Here is a 12,500-nt window from a genome sequence, read left to right on the forward strand (position 1 = left end):
TCTCTCTCTCTCTCTCTCTCTCTCTCTCTCTCAAACCTAAATTGCTATATTCCCCCAATAACCTCATTCAACTTATCTTAAATGCTGTGATAATTATATCTTTCAACACTGTGAAAACAACCCAACAGACTGGTCAAAAGCCTAAATGGGTTGTTCAGGTCATAGATGAATATTTGTATCAGTGATAGACAAATCGCTCGAAATACTCAGGTTATCCCGTGTCTGTAAAATTACATCCGGGGAATTTGTTCATATATCAACAACCCTGTTTCCAAACCAGTATTTACCCAGGTCTTTTCTAACTCTTCGCACTTTCTAGAGAATGCAAATTAGTCTTTCTCGCTTCATTCACCTGGACTGTAGGAGACTCGAACTGCGGACCCCCGTCGCGTGTTTAGCGTTTTCCACAGTTTAACTCATGGCTCCATGACCATTTTAACTTCGTAGTCAATTTATTACCAAAAGAAATTATGTTTTTTTTCAGAATATATGTTTTTTAACTGTTCTCGCACTCTTTGGTTGTGTGGGTTCATACCCCGACATCGTCTCGGAACCTCATTATCTCTCTCTCTCTTTCTCTCTCTCTCTCTCTCTCTCTCTCTCTCTCTCTCTCTCTCTCTCTCTCTCTCTCTCTCTCTCTCTCTCTCTCTCTCTCTCTCTCTCTCTCTCTCTCTCTCTAGCTCTCTCCCTCTTTCCATCCATGGATGCCGGACCGTGGAGATAAGGGCATCTTAGAGGAAGCTGAGGATGATCCCGTTTCCTTCCACTCATATTTTTTTATTCCTGTTTCCCTATATCCCCTTCATCCCTCCCTTTCCCTCTCCTTACTCTCTCTCTCTCTCTCTCTCTCTCTCTCTCTCTCTCTCTCTCTCTCTCTCTCTCTCTCTCTCTCTCTCTCTCTCTCTCTCTCTCTCTCTCTCTCCCCTTGTTTTCCCTGAATATAAGTGACCTGCATGAAAAAGGGTGCATCACAGGCTGAAAAGAGTGGTTAAAAGGCCTCCTGGGGCCGTGGGGCTTAGGCCGTGACATCAGGGCGGGACATCAGGGCGGGACATCAGGGCGGGACATCAGGGCAGGACATCACGGTGGGACATCAGTATGAGAAGAGAACGACACTTCAGGGTGAGACATCATGGCCAGACATCAGGGAGGGACAACAGAGAGGGACATCAGGGTGGAACATCAGAGTGGGACATCATCTGTGTCGTAAGCTCACACCACTGGAATGAGTTGATAGCTCATTCGAGAGCTATCAACCAGTCCCCTCTTTATCACTTATCAAGTTCCCCTTATTCCAACATTATCAGGGTAAGCATCTGATTGATTGTTACTGGTGCTGTCACTCTGGATATCTGTGATTAATGTCATCAGGGGGAGCTGTACTCTGCCACACAGAGTGCCTCAGAGTGCCACTCAGAGTTTGAGCTATTGCGAACACAGATATTGGGTGAATCTGAGATCTTATGATAACTGTATTCAATCCTGTCAATTACACTTCACTAACTAGCTAGTTTGGCCTAGTGTCTTCATCAGCTAGCTCACCCTGACTAGTGTCATCGTTAATTACCATCCAATTATCACGATATGAAAAACGTTAAATATGAAGTGGTTTTGCCTAAACAGAAGGGTATATAAACTTATATACCCTTACTCAGGTTTTAGTACTCAGTACTGAGTACTTTAGTAAAAAGTACTCCGGTTTTAACATTTTATATCAATTGTTTCTACGATATAGGTTAGCTCATATACGTTTTCTGCTTTATATATTTACTGTCCCGCTGTATGACATTTGGATAAGATGTTGGATATATGGAAGATATGAAGGAACAGTGTCCAACCATTTGGACTATCGGGGATCGAACCTTGCAAGAAGCGAGGCCGTTGTTTAAAACGCCAGATACGTGTCCGTACTTGGGAGACAGAGAAAGACGAACAGAGACGCGGAGACGGTACCAGATCGCCTGAGAGACAGAGAAACGTGGAGAAACGATTACGTCTTGAGGACAGACTTCCTCCTGCTCACACGATTAAGGCTCTGATTGGTTCTCCTTAGATGAAAGTTGTGGTGGCACTGGTTTTTACGGTGGCGATGGTGGTTGACGTGGTAGTGGTGGTGGTATCGGCAGTGATGGTGGTTGAGGTGGTGGTTGTGGTCTCTTATGGTGTGACGTGCAGCCGACCGCAGCATATACTAGCATACTTGAGAATATGCTGTGCTAATTAGCACGAAGGACAGTTTCCTTTTTTTTTTTTTTGCACTTTTACCTGTAGGACAGATTATTCTGTTTACCGAAATATTACTTGAACAGAATATTAGGTGGATAACATGAAATAAAAATGTCTGAAGCCATTGCAATAGCAATCGATCAACTGAAAAGCGGGGCCCAAGAGCCGATATTCATCCTGCAGAGCACATATAGGCATGTACACCCACACACACACACACACACACACACACACACACACACACACACACACACACACACACACACACACACACACACACACACACACACACACACACACGTACATTAGGATACAAAATAAGAGATCCAAATCGCCTTCTGGAAGACTAAAGCGATCAGATCCCCGGTGTATATTTTTTCCCGCGAGAGGAAGAAAGTATTGAAGTAGAATCAGGACAAGGAAGTTGGGCACAGTCAACGCCCAGGCAGGAAGTGGGGCGAGTGTGATATATACCCTTACAGGAGACCTCGCCTCCTACAGGGAGAGGAGGAAGGAGCTAGGAAGAACCGAGGATAAAAGGTGAATAACAGGAAGGAAACGGTAATGGAGAGCCACAATGGATAATTGCAATAAAGAGATCGAATATACAGAGCAACAGATCAGATCTAGGAGTAAAGAGGACAAGAGGATAGTAAGAAAAAGGCGAAAGAGTATAGAATGAGGTAGATAGGAAGGAAGAAGGAGTGCAGGAGAATAGAGAATGAGAATGGAGGCGTAGGAGGTGATGACTTTACCCATATTGCCTCCAAAGGCAATATGGGTAAAGTTAGTAATTAGAAGACGGGAATAGGCACTATGGAAAATGATAGCAAAATAGGCGTACACACTTGCATATAAATATCCAGGTTACTGTGTCAAAATTATCCAGCCTACTATGCAAAAAGATATCCTGGCAGCTTTGCAATGACACTTACCTTAGAGTGTCTGTTACTGCTGTTGACACTTGGGTTGAGGGCCGTGATACAGCTGGATACATGCCGTCAATGCAACCAACACAGTTTTGTCAGTTGTGACACATTGTATCACTCTTCTTCTTTCTGCCTTCTCTCTCTCTCTCTCTCTCGCTTCCTTCTCTCTCTTGCAGTATCTCTCTTCCTTCGACTCCCACCCCACCGTCCACAGACCCAAGTACCTCTCTCTTGTATCTCAACATTGCAATATTGTCCTCAGGTATTGATAATAGCAAGATGGGATAGGTCATGCCTCCCTCCCCCCCCCCTCCCACCCTTTACACCCCCCCTTCCACATATCTTCTACCCCCTCCCCCCCTAGCATCTCCACCACCCCTCTGATGTAATGTCCTCCCCTTCCCCTCATTCCCCAATATCTCATCTCGCCAGCCCAATCATCTCATCTCGCCAATCATAGAGCCTCATCTAATCCCCCCTCCCCCTCCCAATCATCCCCCCCCCCCTGCTGGCGTTTTGTTATTGCCTTGTCATCGGGGTATTGAGAGTCTCCTCAGGTGAAAGTTTTGTAGCCAGCTGGAGATAAAAGGCACAGTGGAGGGAGGGTTCTGTGGTGGGAGAGGTGGGGGAGAGGTAGGGGGGGTGAAGGGGGGCAGGTGAGGGGTGGAAGGGAGCGAGGGACGGTGAAGGAAGGGGTGAAAAGAAAGGGGAGTTCTCTACCCCTTTCACCAGCACCACTAAGTGCCATAGTTCATTGTGAAGGGAAGGCAGAGTAGGAGAGGGGATAGGGGGTTTCTCTCTCTCTCTCTCTCTCTCATCAGCAACCTCCTAATTGTTCCACCTAAATATTTTATCTCTCTTGGATATCCACATTGGACAATAACCAGATTTTGTTTATAATGATGCTCACCATTGCTCTTATATTGGTGTTCAGATGAGGGTATCATTGGACTCTTTACCTTAGATATTCATTTGAAATGTTCAGCTGGAAAATTTCTGGATAATATTAAAATTGAAATGATCACATAAAATATATATTTTATTAATATTACATTTTTTTTCATGTTAATGTTCTCAACCGGTCAATTTAAATGTTATGTTCAATTGAGATTGATGTTGTCACGACTGTTTGTTCATTTAGCTGTGGTCACCAACACTCACCTGTCTTTCTTCTGTCTCCAATAGACGGTGTGAGACGGTCTTGCGGGGCTTGGAACTCTTCACCACCACCACCACAGTCTTCACAACCACCACCATCTTCACCAAGGTACAGTGCTCTGAGGTACACCTGTTCTTCCTTGTAAGGTTTCCTTTACTGCCTAGTTATGAGGGGGGAAGGGGGGGAAGACGCTTCACCCGTCAATCCACCTATCACCATCCGTCACTGCTTCCTTATCGTCACCTGTCACTCCGTGACTGTCACCACACGTCAACTGACTGTCCCATCTCTCACATGTTTGGCACCATGAAGTGACGGATGGAATTCAGTGATTTTGTTTTACCTGTCTAATGAAACTGTTTCATTGTTTTGATTTGTCCGTCTGACAATTTAATTTTGTCCACTAGTTTGTATTAGGCAATTATGGACTAATAGTCTTTTGTGTGGACTAGTGGGTTGTTTGTTTTCAATATTTACTTGTTTGTTTCAGTTTGTTTGTTTTGACTGTGTTCAATTTATACTTGTTTATGAACCCACTCTACTAGTGTTAATATTTCCAATTTCTTTGATAGACTTTTCTGCAGTCGTGTTGCTCCTTTCTACTGGCGTGATAGACCTTTCTACAGGTGTGTTAATCCCTTCTACTGGCGTGATAGACCTTTCTACAGGTGTGTTAATCCCTTCTACTGGTGTGATAGACCTTTCTACAGGTGTGTTAATCCCTTCTACTGGCATGATAGACCTTTCTACAGGTGTGTTACTCCCTTTTACTGGTGTGATAGACCTTTCTACAGGTGTGTTACTCCCTTTTACTGGTGTGATAGACCTTTGTACAGGTGTGTTAATCCTTTCTACTGGTGTGATAGACCTTTCTACAGATGTGTTAATCCCTTCTACTGGCGTGATAGACCTTTCTACAGGTGTGTTAATCCCTTCTACTGGTGTGATAGACCTTTCTACAGGTGTGTTAATCCCTTCTACTGGCATGATAGACCTTTCAATAGGATTGTTGCTCCTTTGTACTTTGTGCTTAGTAATTTACTGCGGTTTAATGGTTTCACTTTTCTACTTATGCGTTAGTCTCGTCTACTTGTAATACATTGATGAGGCGGTGATGTGCTCTCTGTCGAGCACTTAAGGATTGCCAACGCACCTGAATTACTTAATTTATTTGAGTTATTTTTCACCTTAGAGTGAAGATATTTTTTCCGTCTGCTTGTGTCTCGACTATCTCTTGTTCTAGGAAGTGAGCAAAGGGACTCTCTTGTTCATTCCCCCATCCCCTTAAGTATTTTATATGCCTCAATCATATCTCCATTATGTAGTTAATTCTAGTTGAGGGACGAGCATCGTTTCATGATTTTGTATCTTTTTATGTGACATATACTTTTTGTGGTGATGGTTCCTGGTGCCCAGTATGCCGTTTAGGACATTGTTTATGGTGTAGTACTTGTGTTATATCTTGTTGTTTCAGATTTAGCTACTCAGAACGAAGTGTCCATGTAGCACGGGCTATGGTGAGCCCGTAATGCTATATCTGCTCCTAGGTCCTTTTATTTTGTTGATTCTGTGAGGTGCTGCTTCGCGGTGTATCGTCATGCTAGTGTCCTGTTCTTCGTGCTTAGTTTCCTCACCTTACATTTACTCGTATTGAATTCGAGGAGCCTTTTTTCAGACCAACAATTCAGCCTGTGGTGGTCTTCCTGGAACATGAAACTGTCTGTTCTGACTCTTCTTATTGGCTTTGTGCCATTTGTAAATGTTGCATGGATGCGAGCCATCAGTTACTGTCCTGTTACTCAGGTACAAACCACCAGTCACTCGAGCGTCACTCAGGTAATAGGAACCAGTCTGCTCCCCATCGCTGCCCTCTCGGCTACTCCATCATCTCCCCGTACCTGCACCACTACTCAGATCGCCCATCATTCCTCCCCCTCACCGCAGTGACCATCAGACATGTTCCCGTCAATAACCCTTGTGTAGTGAACCTTGAAGAGATAGTCCCCTAACTTTCTCTCACCTCTGTCTCGCCCTATTCCTACCCTTTCCCCTTTCCCCATACCTTTCCCTTCCACCATGGTTTCCCTTTCCTGTGTTTCTACAGTTCCCTCTCCTTTAAAAATGTTAACCTGAAGGGCGAGTTTATTTGGCAGCTTCACTCATCTTGTGATTTATTTATTTATTTATTTATTTATTTATTTATTTATTTATTTATTTATTTATTATTACTTTTTACCACAGACGTGGCCACACATTTACAATGCTAACCAGCATATATACATTTTCTTCTGTCCTCCATGGACAGGGTTAGAGATGTGTTAAACATATAGTTCAGTGATTTATTGAACAATCAACCACAGAAGGTGATTCGATGCTTTTAAAAAGCTAAGCTTCTTGTGAGTGAATGCAAGTCATAGTGGTATGAACAATTCCAGCCAATTAGACCAAACCCAACTGGTTGTTCATCCTATCGCTTGTTCCCAAACACAGCTTGGGCTCACTCAAGACGTCTGTCCTCCTTCAGTTTCTTCTTGGGGCTAAGATGATGCAGGAGAGCTCTTGCGTTAGTACAGATTAGAGCGTGCTTTAAGCTCTCTTGTAGGTAAGTAATGATAAGAGGCAATATGATGGGATCAAACTCTCGTCTGTGGGTTCTAAAGGTTCACGGACTACGATTGAACCATGAAGAGCATCGAACCCGCGTCCTCTGAGAATATTGTTTCAATATTGTTTCCTCTTTGAGGCATCTTAAGGTCATATATATTGCAGTGAGTCCTAATTGCTTTGACGATTAAAATATTTTTCAGGCGGTGTTTGTCCTTTATTTTCGTGTTGATATTACCCACGGCTCTACTCCTTTCATGAATAGGATTACGAGTGCATCAATGCTTCTCTTAACAAGTTTCTTTTTGGTCTTTATATATAATTTCCCTCGATTTTCCTGCACGTTTTTGGACACTGTTCATTCACCTTTTGCTTCAAATCCAAGTTTCTAATCCCTTAATTCCATGTACTATGTACTGATACTGGCATAACACGTTCTACTGATAATTTAATTTCATTTCCTCGAAGTATATATGTGTCTTATATGTAGCAACATAATGGACAACGTCTTTGATATCTCGTTCACTTAATTGTTATTTTAGTTCCTTCCAAGAGGGTAAGATCATGGTGCAAAGAAGTTCGCGTTCGGTTCCGGAGAATTCCTCAATGCCGCCAAACACGTTTTTATAATTACGTAAATAAAGCGGAAATTGCAATATATTTTCTGACAATAACATTAGTACTGAATATAAAACGGAAACCAACATCATTTTACTCGCAATGAACATTATAGCGAAAGCCGAAACAAGTGGTGGAATTCGACGAAGCACTTAGATCCTCGAATTGATTCTCTCCTTATTCTCAGAACATCTTTCAGAACTCTAAGAATCATCAACCTACCCACCCCCACATTCCCCCCTTACAAACTCCCACCATAATCCGTCCTACGATCCCCACAACCCCTCTCCACAACCCTCCACAACTTCCCCAAAAGGGAGGCAGGGGCTGGAAGGGGTAGCTGGCGAGTGTATAAGTGAAATTGGAGGTTTTTATGTGAAGGTTTCTGAGACTCAACGACTCGTGTGAGGAGCAGTGAGGTGTGAGGAGGTGTAATTAAGAGAGGGGGCTAAGGCTCTTAGTCGTGGGTTTCTGCCTGCTCTCTCTCTCTCTTTCTCTCTCTCTCTCTCTCTCAACACTCTTATGCTCTTTTATTCTGGCTCTTCTCGGAAGGTGAGATACTTCCAGGTGTGTGCCTGGTAAGAGGAGATTACTCTAATCTAATTTAAATATTTTTGAGGAAAGAGAGAAAGAGAGATTGGAAGAGAAAGAGAGAGAAAGAGAGTGAGTGAGAGACCGCTGCAAAATTTTATATTTATTTTAGAGTTTATTATAACCATTATATTTGGGGCTACACAAGATCCATTTATCTTAGCGTTCCATATTTCCTTATAGAACGTCTTAAGAATAGCCTCAACCACCTCACCCCTGAGAGAGAGAGAGTGAGAGAGAGAGAGAGAGAGAGAGAGAGAGAGAGAGAGAGAGAGAGAGAGAGAGAGAGAGAGAGAGAGAGAGAGAGAGAGAGAGAGAGACGACCAACACTTGAATCATTGATCACAGCCACAGACGATCTACATCCATCACTTCCTACTTCTTCAGTACTTTTCAAACCCTCCCTCACTTCCCCCTCACTCCTCCCTCACCCGTCCCTCACCCCTCCCTCACCCCCTCCCTTGTCCACACCATCAACGACTAATTCCATTCCAGATAGTGTCAATTTGGATTCACACTTGCATCGATAATTTGGTAACTTCGTGTTAAAGATTATTAAACAATTTGCGGTGCGAGTAATACAATCTGAAGGTGATGCGATACCCTTCCAGAGTTTCCATATCCAAGACAACCTGGAAGGAATAACTCGATACCTGGAACAGGAAGAGTCGAAGTTATAATGCCATGGGTGTGCAAACTGCATTGAAGCAAACAGAAGGGATAGGGATCTGTGGCTCCTGCGAGTCCACAGAGACCATTCTTAGAGGGATAAGGATCTAGTGGCCCTATTGGTCCACAGAAACCATTATAAAAGGTCCAGAAACTAATGGCCCACAAGGTCTATCCTCTTGGAAGGGAGACCACTGGAAGAGCGTTTACAGCATCGCTCCTTGTGTCCTTAATTACAAAATGATTTTTGAATTGCGTCCTTAAACAAGTGACAGTCCCCCCCCCCACCCCCCGAATATTTGGCAGTCATGCCCCACAGTTCAGCATCGTCTCAGCATACTTGTGCACTGAGAGGTCAAGATGATGTTCAGCATCATTCAGAATTCAGCATCCTGCGGGGCATTACATTTGCTCTTGCTCACTTTGGGGGAATTTACTCCTGCTACGGGAGGTTGTTTTTCTTCTCCTGTTTTCCCAGTTCTTATAACGAAATATTTTAATTTTTCTTCTGAAGGAATAAGGATTTAGATATAATAAAGGAGTATATGTAAACAATAATAATTGTTTTAAATATATTGTGGAAAATTCTATCAGCGATAAAATCCTATTTAGTGAATATTTGAGTGCATAAATTAAGTTGAATGAACACCTAAAGAAGGATTAAGGGGGGTAGACACTTCAATGGGGTTCTTAATCAGAGGCGGATGATAGACAGAAAGACAGAGACAGTAGATAGACTGGCAGACAAAGGCTGTATATAAACAGAGACGGAACGTAGGCAAACGGAGGCATTAGACAGGCAAACAGAGGCGATAGATTGACAGGCAAACATAGACGGTAGATAGACAGGGGAGAAAGAGAAATACTCAATAGATTGATGAATGCAAATGTCGATGTACGGAGGGGACGGATGAGAGGATTCTTGTGTGACTTTGATTAATGGTGTGTGTGTGTGTGTGTGTGTGTGTGTGTGTGTGTGTGTGTGTGTGTGTGTGTGTGTGTGTGTGTGCGGGTATATATGTAACTCTGTCAAAATTGAAGAATGGCGCAGCAAGTGGCTACAAGAATTTAACTCGGGCCAGTGCAAAGTATTGAGACTGCAAAATCTACCGTAGTGTACGATTATATAGCACCTTGTCTACTACCTACGTCAGACCAATTCTGACCTCTTCCAGCACTACCCTGGGGTCCTTATACCTCAATGAACAGGAACGAGCCTGAGGAACTATCGGAAGTACATATGTGCCACCAAACTAGTTAAGACCGAGTTGTGAGGTAAGACTGAAGAAAATTGTCTTCACGTCACTGGCTAAGAGAAGAATGAGACATGGATTGGTACAAGAACAAGACATGTTAAGAATTTTGTTCCGTATCGGAATTGTTGTAAACAATTTGGGTTATGCTTCCACCCCGTTCTATTCTTTCATACACCTTCTTCCTTCTTACCCCTTCCCCATTCCTTATTCATCCCCCCCTCCCCTTTCCCCAGGCCCTTAACCCCCTCACCATTCCCCTAGGAACCACTACATCCCCTCCCTTCCCCTCTCACTACACACTTTCACTCCGGTCGTAAACTCCTCAACTCTCGAACTCTTCTTCTCTCAACCCCTCTCCCTTCCCCTCCCCCTCCCCCCCCTCCACCACAACTCTCCCCCCCTCCACTACAACTCTCCTCCTCCCCCCCCCCTCCACCACAACCCTCCACCCCTTCCCTCCCTATCTCCAGAGGGGCTCAATAACCGCCCGCAGACTGGGAAGTACACGATCTTAATTCCGGTTTATGTTGTGTTTGGAGGTCCATGAAGACATGACCATGGCTCCAAGAAGCCGAGGAGGAGGAGGGGTAAGGAGAAGGGGAAGACGGGAGACCAAGGGGGACATATCTTTTGACTGGGAAAGACTGAGAAAGGCGTGGTTTCTAATGTGACGAAAGAGGTGTTGAGGAACTCTATTCAAACAGCTTTGTTAAAGTCCTCTGGGCCCTTGACATGGGTCGCGTGGACTGGTAAGGTGTGTGTGTTTACTATCTGTGCCTGCAGAATCAAGCTCCAGCTCTTGGACCCCGCTTTTCTAACCATTGGTTGACTGATGCAATGACTCCAACCCTACATCTCCTTATCACACTTGCTTTAAAAGCTACGAATGTAGTTTGAGTGTGTGTGTGTGTGTGAGTGTATGTGAGTGTGTGTGTGTGAGTGTGTGCGTGCGTGTGAGTGAGCCAGGGCTCTCACCCCCACCACCGCCCCCGGATCCGCTTCGCTATACCGCTTCACGCCACGGAAACAGATACAATTTCCTGTTGGAGAGCGGCGACTGGCCGGACGATGTTGGCGTCGAGAGAGAAAGTCGGTGACAATTGTCCGTGGTGACAATGTCTGTACCGGCGTCCGTGTCCGTGACAGGGTCTAGAAAATAACTTGGACGTCCGCACCGGTTCGATGACCATAGGAAGACAGACATGAATGATTGATTCAGATTAACGCACCCACTAGGTAGCACGGGTCTTCTACTCGTGTCAGAAGACATGAGAAGATGGGTTTATATATGAGGAATGAGATGGAGGGTTGAGAGGGGGAATGAGTTGATCGAATGAGAGGTGGAGGGTAGATGTGAGAGTGTACGAGGCCTGTGGGCTTATAAGTGGATTATCCGGGATACGAGGGAGAGTTGGAAGAGTGAGAAAGACTTGTAGCTGTCAATGGGAATGATTGGCAGAGGGAATGAGAGCAAAATATGGAGAGTGAGGTAGATAGAGAGAGGTTAGATATAGAGCATAAGGTAGAAGAAGAGGTAGATATAGAGTTGGATCGCACGCGAAACAATACAAGATCTATCTATATCAAAGTTATCTCATGAGAACGCTAGTTGCTATCACTGATACCCATTACAGATCCTATTTAATATATGAGGATGGATCAGAGAAGCATAAGGCTCTCTCCTCACTCTCCCCCTTCTCTGTGGCTTACAAGTTAAGGAAGGACAACAGAGGGCTCGTTTTTCCCGCACCCTCCACTCCCTTCTCTGGTTAGCTTAGCATTTTAAAAGCACCGAATCACCTTCTGTGGTTGAGTGTTCAATAAACCCTTGAACTATAAGTTTAACACATCTCTAACCCTGTCCATGGAGGACAGAAGAAAATGTATATATGCTGGTTAGCATTGTAAATGTGTGACCACGTCTGTGGTAGAAAATAATGAAAAAAAAACTCCCTTCTCTGGCTCACAGATCAGTAGAGAATAGCAGAAGGCTCTCTCCATCTTCTCCACTCTCTCTGGCCTGGTCCACTGAATTGAGTGAAATAAAGATGAGCGACGGACCCTTGAGTAAGCGCATGACAGTTTAGGTAAACACAGTCCTCTTGGCACAGTGGTAAAACCCTCGCCTCGCACTTTGCGAGCGATTTGGCCTGGGTTCGTATCCTGGCCGGAGAGGATTGACTAGGCGTCAATCCTAAACTGTAGCCTCTGTTCACCCAGCAGTGAATGGGTACCCTCGTCGTTAAACGATTTGGCGGGTCGTATTCCGGGGAAAATTAGGATTAACGACCTGCCCAAAACGCTACGCGTGCTGGTGGCTGTACAAGAATGTACGAAGTCTTGTATATGTAAATAAAAATAAATAATAAAACCCACTTGCTAATGTGCCTCATTAATTGTGCTCGCCTGCTTGTGTGTTTGTTGAGTCAAATACTAGTTCCTCGGTGT

The 12,500-nt window shown here is 44.2% G+C and overlaps 1 long non-coding RNA gene across 1 annotated transcript in view; it reads left to right on the forward strand.

Moving 5' to 3' along the window:
* LOC138359855 (uncharacterized) overlaps positions 1–12,500 on the forward strand; it is a 50,388-nt gene that overhangs the window by 16,132 nt on the left and 21,756 nt on the right. Inside the window, exon 3 of the long non-coding RNA XR_011226085.1 lies at positions 4,341–4,422. This is a non-coding gene — a long non-coding RNA (uncharacterized lncRNA). The remainder of the gene's footprint in view (positions 1–4,340; positions 4,423–12,500) is intronic.

The sequence above is a fragment of the Procambarus clarkii genome, chromosome 93, assembly GCF_040958095.1.
Source record: "Procambarus clarkii isolate CNS0578487 chromosome 93, FALCON_Pclarkii_2.0, whole genome shotgun sequence".
NCBI lineage: Eukaryota > Metazoa > Arthropoda > Malacostraca > Decapoda > Cambaridae > Procambarus > Procambarus clarkii.